General features: G+C 41.3%; 1 long non-coding RNA gene across 1 annotated transcript in view; it reads right to left on the bottom strand.

Moving 5' to 3' along the window:
• Positions 1–12407, bottom strand: part of LOC114661194 (uncharacterized) — a 48073-nt gene that overhangs the window by 16384 nt on the left and 19282 nt on the right. The gene's annotated exons all lie outside the window — the stretch shown is intronic.

Here is a 12407-nt window from a genome sequence, read left to right as displayed (position 1 = left end):
GGGCTTTACAGAAAGCAGAGTCCGCTGACAGCCAGCAACAGAACAACATGCAGCTGCCGACTCCCGTCACGTTTCTTCAGCAGACGCGGCTTGGGAGGGTAGCGATGTGCCACGGAGATCACGTCGTGGAGGCTTTGGGGTGAAGTGCGTGTTTTGGGGTGCACCAGATGAAGCTTTTTACTGTTTAAATCCAATTGTCTCAGTTGTAATCGTGAAAACAAGTTCTCAGTCAAATAACTGCAGCGCACATTGACAGTCAACCTGCACAGTGCCACAATCCATCACATTAACCATATACTTTCACAGTAAAAAACAAACGGTTAAAACGGTCATTTTTAAATAGATACCTGCACGAATATTTACTTTTAAGAAGCGCTTTAGCTGTCGATATCTATTGTTTCAATGTCCAAGACCATTTTAGAGTTTGGACACGTCATTGTTGTTAATATTATACAAAGTTATTGTCTATTTTTACCTGCATTATTATCAATCTTTAATTTAATATTGTTTTTTTTTTGTATCAGTATGCTGCTGCTGCTGGAGTGTGTGAATTTCCTCTTGGAATTAATAAAGTATCTATCTATCTATCTATCTATCTATCTATCTATCTATCTATCTATCTATCTATCTATAAATAATTCATATATCGCCGTAAAGTCACATTGGCACTGAATTCTCAATTTGCATAAAGTTTTCTATTTGCATAAGGAACGCCCCCTTTTCAGTAATACAGCAAATCGTTCCTGATGACTCGTCACACCTGTGCGCTGTGAGTAACAAAAACTTCAAGATGTTTAGCAAAGTCAGCTTCCTATGTGTGCTGAAAGGTTTGTTTTATTATTTCTGGTGGGCTGTTTTCATATGCTGGTGAACGTGTAGCACGTTCTTCTCCACCAAAACAAGCTTTACTTCTCCACCAGACATCATGAGATGCTTTACTTAAACTGTAGCTTCACTTCAATGTGTGAAAATTGATTACCTTGTGCTAATAACTTTTATTGTAACATTTTGTTGTTAGATTAATACAAGTATGTGAAATGTGTATTGTAGGTAGGTTGTAAATTAGAAATTGTATCAACCGAACAGTTAGCTTGAGTTCTTCTGAGCTGAGATAATTGTAATATGTGAATAGGCAATGCATGAAACAGTTCAGTTTGATATTAATGAGGACAGAATCTGAATTGTTTACTGCATTAATTTTACTGATGCAAACCATTCACTGGCCTGTCCTTCACACAGTTTTTTTGATGGTTCTTTAAAACTGCAGCTAAACATTTTATAATGTGTATTTTTATTTGACTTTAATAACTGATTTGTTACATTTTCTCAGTGAGACATTATAAAGGCCTACTGTCATTGGTATGAAAGAGCCCCAGTAGAGTTTCTTGCCGGGTTGTGGAGTCGGTAGATAAATCCTTCGACTCCAACTCCTTAGTTTCTGGTATTCTGACTCCGACTCCATTGTATTTAATATACTAATGGATTTTTCATGTTGATTGAAGGAAGGCAACATCCACGTCATTTAACCACAGAACTACTGGCTAGGAAGCTGACTCTACCGTATTGGCCAGTTTAAATAAAAGACAAGAACCCCTGAACAAACATCAGGCCATCGCACACACCTCCACCTACATCATTACACCTGTTTACACTCAAATGATCTTGTTAAACACATTATATCTGAAATAAAATGAAAACACTTTTTGTAATGTACCATAATCCAGATTACAATATGTGAATGTCAGGTTGTATAGTAGCTCATCTGAACTTCACACTAGTGGTACTGTGAATTTCCCCTTGGGATTAATAAAGTATCTATCTATCTATCTATCTATCTATCTATCTATCTATCTATCTATCTATCTATCTATCTATCTATCTATCTATCTATCTATCTATCTATCTATCTATCTATCTATCTATCTATCTATCTATCTATCTATCTATCTATCTATCTATCTATCTATCTATCTATCTATCCGTACATACGTACATACATACATACACTGGGCTTTATTCTTACATCAGATAAGTACTTAATTATGACTATCGTTTGTGAAATGGGACATTTGAACTTGCTGTATTTTTTTTCCATTACAATTTAAATTTATTAGGAGTCGGAGTCGTTACATTTTTGCTGACTCCAGGTACCCAAAATTGTCTCCGACTCCGACTCCACAGCCCTGGTTTCTTGAGACACTTCTGTTTCAAAGCAGAAACTGATATTTACTCTATTTATGCTTGTTTCTGTTGTAAGTCGCTTTGGATAAAAGTGTCTGCTAAAGCCGATGTCGCATTACACGACCTCTAGTTAGAGGGGATGTCAGCCTTGATGACTGGAGCTGCTGATCTCGTCGCCCGAGTATGTCAGTTCACACAACTAGGAATTGCTGGACATGTCAATTACACGACTGTGTGATAAATTTCTAGTAATGTCTCACACTTCCAAAGAATTGTAAGATTGCAGCTTTTTCTGACAGTTAAAAACATTCTGCCCGAAGGAGTCAGTGCTGTACAAAGGGTTTACAAGCATAACGAGTTCAGATTCAGTCTCAGCCCTTCATTTATTTTCTGTCCTGGTACGTAAAACATGAGACACCAGAGCCTCTCTTCTCTTTGTAAGGCTCAAAACCCTTGTGTCTCTTATTCGTCATTACTGCATCATACTGTATGTACTGTACTTTGGGGTGAGCGCTCATTGGCTGTCCGCCTTCGCACACACAGAACGCACCTCTCCAAATGAAGACCAATTCAGACCTGCCTGAAGACCCGACTCGATTAGCGCTGCCTATGCTAAGTTCCGCTGCCTTCAGAACGTATTCTCATCCCTTCACGTTTGTCACATTTTAATGTGTTGCAGCTTAGTGCTAAAATCATTTTGTTGATTTTTTTTCTCCCCACATCAAGCGACACTGAATTGAATGACAAAGCAAAATGGGAGTTTAGAAATTTTTGCAAATTTATTCAAAATTAAATAAAACTGTACTCTCACATTAACACGAGGCATTCAGACCCTTTACTCGGTAACTTTGTTGAAGTCTGGCAGCCTGGAGTCTCCTTGGGTCTGACGCAACAAGCTTCTTACACCGGCATTTAGGGATATTCTGCATTCTTTCTCTGCATCACCTCTCAGGCTCCAACATGTTGGATGGACAGTGGACCGCAGTTTTCAGGTCTCCCCAGAGATGTTCAACTCTGGCTGGGCTACACAGCAACATTCACAGAGTTGTCCCCAAGCGACTCCTGTGTTGTCTTTGCTTGGTGCTTGTGGTCCTTGTCCTGTCAGAAGGTGATCCCTCGACTCAGTCTGAGCTTGAGAGCGCTCTGAAGCTGTTTTTTTATTTAGGATATCTCTATTTGGCTCCGTTCAGCATTCCTACAACCCTGACTAGCCACTCAGTTCATGACACTGAAAAACAACCCGACATCGTCATGCTGCTACCACCAGGCTTCACAGCTGGGATGTTACTGCACAGGCGATGAGTGCTGCCTGGTTTCCTTCAGACATGACGCTAAACTTGACTTCATTACACCAGAGGATCTTGTTTTTCACAGTCTGAGAGTCATTTAGGTCCTCTTTTTGCAAATTCCAAGTGGGCTTCCAGGTGTCTTAAACTGGGGAGAGGGTTTTGTCTGGCCAGTCTATCATAAATCCCAGATCAGTGGAGTCCTACTGAAGTTTCTGTCTTCTCCACACAGGTTCTGCAGAGCTCAGCCAGAGTGACTATCGGGTTCTTGGTCGCCTCTCTTACCAAGACCCTTCTCCTACAACTGCTCAGTTTGGCTGGTTTGACAGCACTAGGAAGAGTCATGGGTGTTCCAGATGGATTCCATTTAAGATTTACGGAGCTCTTGGGAACATGTTTGGTAAGTTTGAAGGCTTTTTATATCACTTATGGATTTGGGGTTTCATTGTAAGAAGCAAGAACAGGCAAAGTATTTTTAAAATCTATTAAAAAAAACAAAAACGCTGCACTTTTATATGACAAATTAATATACACCATGAGGAGAGCAGGTTGGGAGCAAACGTACCACATGGATTGAGCCGTGCAACGGGTGACACCTCGGCACCGCACTGAAGAGTGTGAGGTTTTACAGAGGCTGGAGTGCCAATCCTGCCAGCAACCCCTAAGTTTTCCCTGTAAATTGGAGGACCTGCTGGATGTAGATTAACGTCACACCCCAGGACGGAGCCATTGCAAGTTAAGGGCCTCGCTCAATGGCCTAACGCAGTGCAGGATTTACGTATAAGCTACACAAGCTATAGCTTAGGGCCCCCGCCTTCTTGGGGGCCCCCAAAACAAATTGTCCGAGTGAGCAATTGTCATATATACTTAAATATACTACAGCATTATTTGTCCCAATCAGGCCCGGCCTTAGGCATAGGCGAAGTAGGCGACCGCCTAGGGCCCCGGCATCCGGGGGGCCTCGGATCGACTCCTTGGTCTAATTTTCACGCATTTCACAGAGCTTCCAGGGGGGCTGTGGACCTCCCTTTCACCTAGGGCCCCATAATACCTAAGACCGGGCCTGGCCTAACGTCTCGTGTTTTACAGGATTCGAACCAGCAACCTTCTGATTCAGAGCCTAATATATACCGTGATTGTAAGGAATTTAACTTTGACTTGAAAAATACCAAACTTATCCTTTAACTTTTCTCTATTATAAACATTTAAAGGGTAACAAAAATCCGAGTACATGAACCCGATTGTAAAGGTCCCGTACAGGAATGCACAAATTGTGGAGATGTCTTGTATAATTGTGGACAAAATGTATGAGAACACTTAGAGTACTTTCATTTCATCAGACCCCTTCAGTCATTCAGTCTTTACCTTACAGGAAACCTTTAATATTAGGCCAAGAGCAATTTAGCTGTGGAAACCGTAGTTCCAGGCACTTGGAAGATCTGTGCAACAAAAAGGGCAAGAAAGACGTAAGAAAAGACAGATGGCCATAGAGCTGTCGGCGTTAACGGATGTGCTTACATGCGTTTGAACGATAGAGAAGTGGCCCGGCCTCGCAAAGGCCCGAGTGATGTTTTATTTTTATTTAAGCTCCGTCTTACTGGCTTTGGGTGAAAGTCCTACACAGTGCAGTGTCCCAAAGTGGCTAATCTAGCACCAATGTTAAACACTTCATAACAAGGTAGGATTTATTTTTATAATATGAATAATATTATTTTTCAAAAGGGGTAGACTAAGCACCTCTGAAAGTTTATTAGTGTTGCAATATTCAGAAGGACGGGGATAAGTGCCAGCCCTCCTTGCTAATATTCCTAGGGCCATGTAAAATGAGCGTGTAACTAAAACATTCAAATATTTCCACTCCTGGAACATTTTAAGCATGCGGCAGTGCGGTGAAATCCTATTATTGTTGTAAAATAATACAATCTTTTCATGCATACTGTAAGCTTTATTCTCAAAGCAAGCTGTTCCTGTGTCTCTACAATGTCTTTGCTTTGCATCTTGTTGCAGCAGTCACATAGAGAATGTCGCTATTCAAATTCCCTCTTTTATTATTATCATTATTATTTTTCCCTCTCTGCTTTGCCATTTTGCAAAGATTGTTCTGTGTTGCTTATTTGCTTTGTGACTAAATTCACAATGAAAGGAAGTTTAAAAGGCTAAATTACTGATAAGAGCAATTAAATCAAAGAACACCTGCATCTTGGAGACTTTCTTACAAAACCATTTTTGAAAACAGCTTCGCTGCCTCAAGGACTCGGGTTCAACTCCCAACCTGCTCTCTGTCCGCACACTGCCTATAAAAATATTCACCCCCTTGGAAGTTTTAAGATGTTATTGTTATACCAAACTGAATCACCGTGGGTTTAATTTTGCTTTTTGACACTGCTCAAGAGAAAACGCGTCTCTGCATAGTGTTCCAGATTAATTACAAATATAAAACACAAAGGAATTGATGGTATAAATATTCACCCCCTTTTGGCAGCCATGATAGCCTTGAGTCTGTTTCCTCGGGTCTCTCTCTGTTGGCCATGTTCTTCTTCATAAACTGCTCGGCTCCGTCAGGTTGCACGGGGATTGTGAGTGAGCGGCTTTTGTCAAGTCCAGCCACAAATACGGTTTATAGGCAGTGTATATAATCTGCATGTTTTCCCCATGTCTTCATTCTCTGCCTGATTGTGTTGCCACACATTTCTGGTTAACTGGAGGGGCGGGGTCTAAACTGGTCTGGCGGGAGCAAGTGTGTGTGTGGGCGGGGCCTGCAGTAAACGGATAGCCTGTCCATTAGTTGGTGTGTGGGTGGCACGGTGGCGTAGTGGGTAGCGCTGCTGCCTCGCAGTTGGGAGACCTGGGGACCAGGGTTCGCTTCCCGGGTTCTCCCCGTGTCTGTGTGGGTTTCCTCCGGGCGCTCCGGTTTCCTCCCACCGTCCAAAGACATGCAGGTTAGGTGGATTGGCGATTCTAAATTGGCCCTAGTGTGTGCTTGGTGTGTGGGTGTTTTTGTGTGTGTCCTGCGGTGGGTTGGCACCCTGCCCAGGATTGGTTCCCTGCCTTGTGCCCTGTGTTGGCTGGGATTGGCTCCAGCAGACCCCCGTGACCCTGTGTTCGGATTCAGCGGGTTGGACAATGGATGGATGGATGGTTGGTGTGTGTCACTCGCACGTGATGCCGCTCAGTTTGGCTCCTTGAACATGAAATTTAACTTTTACAACCTTAGATTGGCCTACGTGAGTCTGAGGAGGTTACCTTACGTTACGTTGTGAATGAATATACCAGCGACAATGTCATCTGTTAATCTTTGTGGTGCCTTTACGGGTTCATCAAAGTTCTTGTATTGTATTTATGAGACATTTGCACATTCTTTCTTTATTGACATTATACTATTACCAGTAATGGCGGACTGCACGATAACGTGCAGTGAATACACTTGACTTATGGTTTTCATCCTCTTTGTCTGTACGTTTAGCATTCGTTTGCTCAGAGGTTGATGCACTTGCTGATTCCTTCTTTTCTCCACCCTAGCAGCCCGCTTCTTCTCTTCTTCCGCCGGCATCTTTTCTTGTTAAAACTGATTAAGTCAGTGTTTGTGTTGCAATTACTTGGTACGTTTTCCTTAATTTTTCACTTAATATGCCTGAAGAATGATTTAAGATATGAAGAGGTAGGGAACGAGAAGGGCGCACATACGCATGCGCCGCACGGCCGCCCTGCTGACACGCTGCTGAGAGTTGATTCTACAATAAAATAAAATAGAAATTAAAAAGAGTAATACAAATCATCACCCCGAAAGCAGACAGTAGCGATCACGTAGTAGATGTGTATCAAATTTCAGGTCACTAGGTCAAACTGTTTGCGAGCTACAAGTGATTTAAAATCCTGGACAGACAAACGGACAGCCACGGTAGCGTATTATGTAAGAAGAAATATTAATTTCTATTTAAGTGATAGCTGTGAGTTTTTATAACCTAGGAATAGCTGTAGTTTGTTCTGAGCTCTTCACCTGTGGTGATCACTCTTTATAACCTTGTCCTGTAGCATTTGCTCCCAGCGTGATGTTTATTTACTTGATTATGTTGACCTCTTTTGTAAATCGTTTTTGGGTAAAAGTATCTGTTAAGCAAATAAATGTGAATATTAATATCGGACTGACAGTCTGATTTAGATTAACTAAGCAGCTCTGTTCGTTTTAACAGCATTGAGCACGCACACACATGCATAACAAAATCTGGCACAATGTGAAAACCAAATAAATGCTGATGAATAATTTCATTTAAAAAGCTTTGCACTTGAATGAACAAACAATTTTTAGAAAAATTATAATTCTGAAAACCTCAAACACTCATTTCATCATATTAAGGAAGACGAAAATGAGAAGAAAATAACTTTCTACAAAATTGTTAATGAACAATTGCACTCCTGAAACGGATGCTAACATTTATCTAAAAGCAGTGAGGCGTGCGACATTTCAGCGGAATCACTCAGTCCAACAACGTGCGGAACAAGGCAGCCCTCCAAGGCCGCGTGCACCGCCTGACTTCACGGTGTGCCTCTCAATGGCTAACCCGAACTCCAATTCTCGCCTTCTTTTTCCTTTTTAGTCCATGCGGTGCTCCTTTGGGCGGCTGTTAAAATCTGTAATTTCAGTTCCTAATAAATATTTTTACTGGTGAAATTAAGTAAGGCTCTATAGATTTTAAAATGGCTTCAGAGTTTCTGGTAAAATGTATTTGAGGAGGTGTTTTCTTTAAGCTGCTGCCAGCAAGTAAGTACTGGGCAGTGGGTTAAGAAAAAATGAAGACCTTTAGGACCCTACACTCAGTGGTCACTTTATTAAGTATACCTGTCTGGTGCCTTCAGATTGGCGCAATGCTTCAAGGCTGGTGATCAGGGATTTTGGTCCACGCTGACTCAGTAGAATCATGCAGATCCTGCATATAGCATGGCCACACTCCCGTCTTCCTCACCCCAAATGTGCTCTATGGGATTGTGGAGCCCCGTTCAGGCCGTCAGGGGTTTTCTAAAATTACTGCCACGTTTGAGGAAGTATTTTGAGATGATGAGTGCTGTGAGATGTGGCACAAAATCCATTTTAAAAACTGTAGACAGATGTGTATGGGCAAGCAGCCATGCTTGGGTACTCTGTGGAATTCAAATGATGCCCAGGAAGCATTGGACACACACCAAACCTCTCCTGCCAGTCTGTTCTATTCACACAAGTTAGGATGGAGCCATGGATTCATGTGCCTTACGACACATTCCGACATATCATAGTACAAACTAACTTTCAGTTGACCGGTTTTAATGATAAAATAGGGCAAGGATTTGTCCTGATTTCTGAGAAAAAAATACATTCCAACGTCTCTTGGATTTTGTTTGTTTTAATTTTTCTAAAACATTGAGGCAAGCTCTACTGACATCCAAGTTTGTAGAATTTATTAGCACCTGACTGATACATTTTTCCGGCTGGTTATGATGGCATTGGCATTTTAAAAACAGAGCACTTGTTGTAGTAACTTGGCCCTTTGTGTGCTTTTTAAAGTACTTTCTATTGATGTTCGCTATGTTAATAAACTTTGATATATTTTCATATTCATATTTTGGAATTTGTAATTTCACAGATGAATTGTCTGACACTGGCCTGCTTTACGGTTATTGAATAACTTGAACAAGACCACAGCGGTGTAGTGGCTAAGCCACTGGACCCTTGAACCCTAAAGTTCAGTCCTCGCCTCTAACCCACTGTATGTGCCTTGTCCAGTTAAGCTGGCAGCACATTACATGACTTCCAGTCCGAGGGGATGTCAAACTTGATGACTGCAGTTTGCTGACTCGAGGAGTCACATTACACGACTAGCCGTCTCAGGGCATGACAAATTAAGCACATTATTTGACTTGGTGTTAGAGGGGATGACAAACCTGATGAGGATGTCCAATTACAAGACTAATGCTACTGCAGGGCATGACAGCTCTGATGACTTTACAGCGCAGATTGCGATTTCCAGAGTATCCCAAGCGCTCCCCTTTTTCTAACATATTGCCTGAGAAAGCCAGTGTCTGTGTGAAGTGTTCTCAGCTCTCACACGCACAGAGTCTGTCTCAACGCCTAAAGACAAAACCAAAACTGTTAAGAGTTTGTTGGAGAGAATTGCAGACTGCATATCCTGAGTACATAAGGATCTCAGACTACACACCTAGGGGGCCTGGGAACGCAGCACAAATGCCTCTAATTCACTAAGATTATGAAGTCTGAGGCTGAAAATCGCTGGAAAAATTGTGTAACGTGATGTGGCCTTTGTTTAAACTTGCTGTGATCCTGTGGTAAAAATTGTATATGTACAGGTGCTGGTCATAAAATTAGAATATCATGACAAAGTTGATTTATTTCAGTAATTCCATTCAAAAAGTGAAACTTGTATATTAGATTCATTCATTACACACAGACTGATGTATTTCAAATGTTTATTTCTTTTAATGTTGATGATTATAACTGACAACTAATGAAAGTCCCAAATTCAGTATCTCAGAAAATTAGAATATCAATTAAGACCAATGCAAAAAAAGGATTTTTAGAAATGTTGGCCAACTGAAAGGTATGAACATGAAAAGTATGAGCATGTACAGCACTCAATATTTAGCTGGGGCTCCTTTGGCCTGGATTACTGCAGCAATGCGGCGTGGCATGGAGTTGATCAGTCTGTGGCACTGCTCAGGTGTTATGAGAGCCCATGTTGCTCTGATAGTGGCCTTCAGCTCTTCTGAATTGTTGGGTCTGGTGTATTGCATCTTCCTCTTCACAATACCCCATAGATTTTCTATGGGGTTAAGGTCAGGCGAGTTTGCTGGCCAATCAAGAACAGGGATACCATGGTCCTTAAACCAGGTACTGGTAGCTTTGGCACTGTGTGCAGGTGCCAGGTCCTGTTGGAAAATGAAATCTGCATCTCCATAAAGTTAGTCAGCAGCAGGAAGCATGAAGTGCTCTAAAACTTCCTGGTAGACGGCTGCGTTGACCTTGGACCTCAGAAAACACAATGGACAAACACCAGCAGATGACATGGCACCCCAAACCATCACTGACTGTGGAAACTTTACACTGGACCTCACGCAACGTGGATTCTGTGCCTCTCCTCTCTTCCTCCAGACTCTGGGACCTTGATTTCCAAAGGAAATGCAAAGTTTACTTTCATCAGAAAACATAACTTTGGACCACTCAGCAGCAGTCCAGTCCTTTTTGTCTTTAGCCCAGGCGAGATACTTCTGACGCTGTCACTTGTTCAAGAGTGGCTTGACACAAGGAATGCGACAGCTGAAACCCATGTCTTGCATACGTCTGTACGTGGTGGTTCTTGAAGCACTGACTCCAGCTGCAGTCCACTCTTTGTGAATCTCCCCCACATTTTTGAATGGGTTTTGTTTCACAATCCTCTCCAGGGTGCGGTTATCCCTATTGCTTGTACACTTTTTTCTACCACATCTTGTCCTTCCCTTCGCCTCTCTATTAATGTGCTTGGACACAGAGCTCTGTGAACAGCCAGCCTCTTTAGCAATGACCTTTTGTGTCTTGCCCTCCTTGTGCAAGGTGTCAATGGTCGTCTTTTGGACAACTGTCAAGTCAGCAGTCTTCCCCATGATTGTGTAGCCTACAGAACTCGACTTAGAGACCATTTAAAGGCTTTTGAGTTAATTAGCTGATTAGAGTGTGGCACCAGGTGTCTTCAATATTGAACCTTTTCACAATATTCTAATTTTCCGAGATACTGAATTTGGGACTTTCATTAGTTGTCAGTTATAATCATCAAAATTAAAAGAAATAAACATTTGAAATACATCAGTCTGTGTGTAATGAATGAATCTAATATACAAGTTTCACTTTTTGAATGGAATTACTGAAATAAATCAACTTTGTCATGATATTCTAATTTTATGACCAGCACCTGTATATGTGTGTGTGTGTGTGTGTACACACAATTGTGCTATAAGTCTGCATTTGTAAAGCGCCCAGTGCTTAACTATAAGACAGTCTATCATGCCTGCATAAAATCTATGAACATTTTGAAATGTAAAGAACATGTTTAGTTATTATAATACTGCCAAATATGCTCACTACAAATTAATATTTAGAGCATGAAAAACACAGAAATTGAATGTTTCCATTATTATACATAATATAGCAAAGAATACCAAAAACACAACAACAAAACCAAATTTTACTTTAATCAGGCCGGGAGTGTACTGCATTTGCTTGCTAGGTTTTTAATTATATAAACTAATTATACAGCTTTAATTTTTCTAGTGTCAATAATTCTTTTACCCAAACATGTCTGTCTCTCTCAAATTTGCTTGCAGCTTTCTTGTATTTGTTTGATTTTTTCCAAACGGATTTCATTCACATGATTTAATCAGTAGCACTTCAGCATGTGAGTATCGCACCAATCAAAGTTCTAATGTATATGGCCATTGCTGTGAGCCATTAAATCAATGATAATACACCTCTTTAACCTTCTTGTACTGTCACTGATTACCTCCAACAAAAACATAGAAATATTTTAAAACTTAACACGTCACATTCTCAAGACCGCCTAATCCACTTGATGGCCATGAGCTTATCCCAGCAGCACTGGGTGCGAGGGCAGGAATGATCCCATTGCAGGGCAGACTCCCTCACAAAGGGTCTACAGAATCAGCAGCTAAGTGAGCAGCAGAAACTCACACAGATGTGTAGGGAATGTGCAGACTAATGGGACTCAAACCTCACAATAAAACAACCCTTCTGGAAAAGCAGGAGAACTGCAGTGACCAGGGCTTGGCAAATCGAGCACACATGCAGTAGCCATCTCTCACCTGTGTACTTTAATTTTAGAGCACAAGAAATGATCAGACCTGCAGATACATCTCAACAACCAAGCGAGAAGAAAACCCATTGTCAACACTACAGATGACTAC

Source organism: Erpetoichthys calabaricus, chromosome 11 (genome assembly GCF_900747795.2).
Source record: "Erpetoichthys calabaricus chromosome 11, fErpCal1.3, whole genome shotgun sequence".
Lineage (NCBI taxonomy): Eukaryota > Metazoa > Chordata > Cladistia > Polypteriformes > Polypteridae > Erpetoichthys > Erpetoichthys calabaricus.
This window is presented reverse-complemented; position numbering and strand designations above follow the sequence as displayed.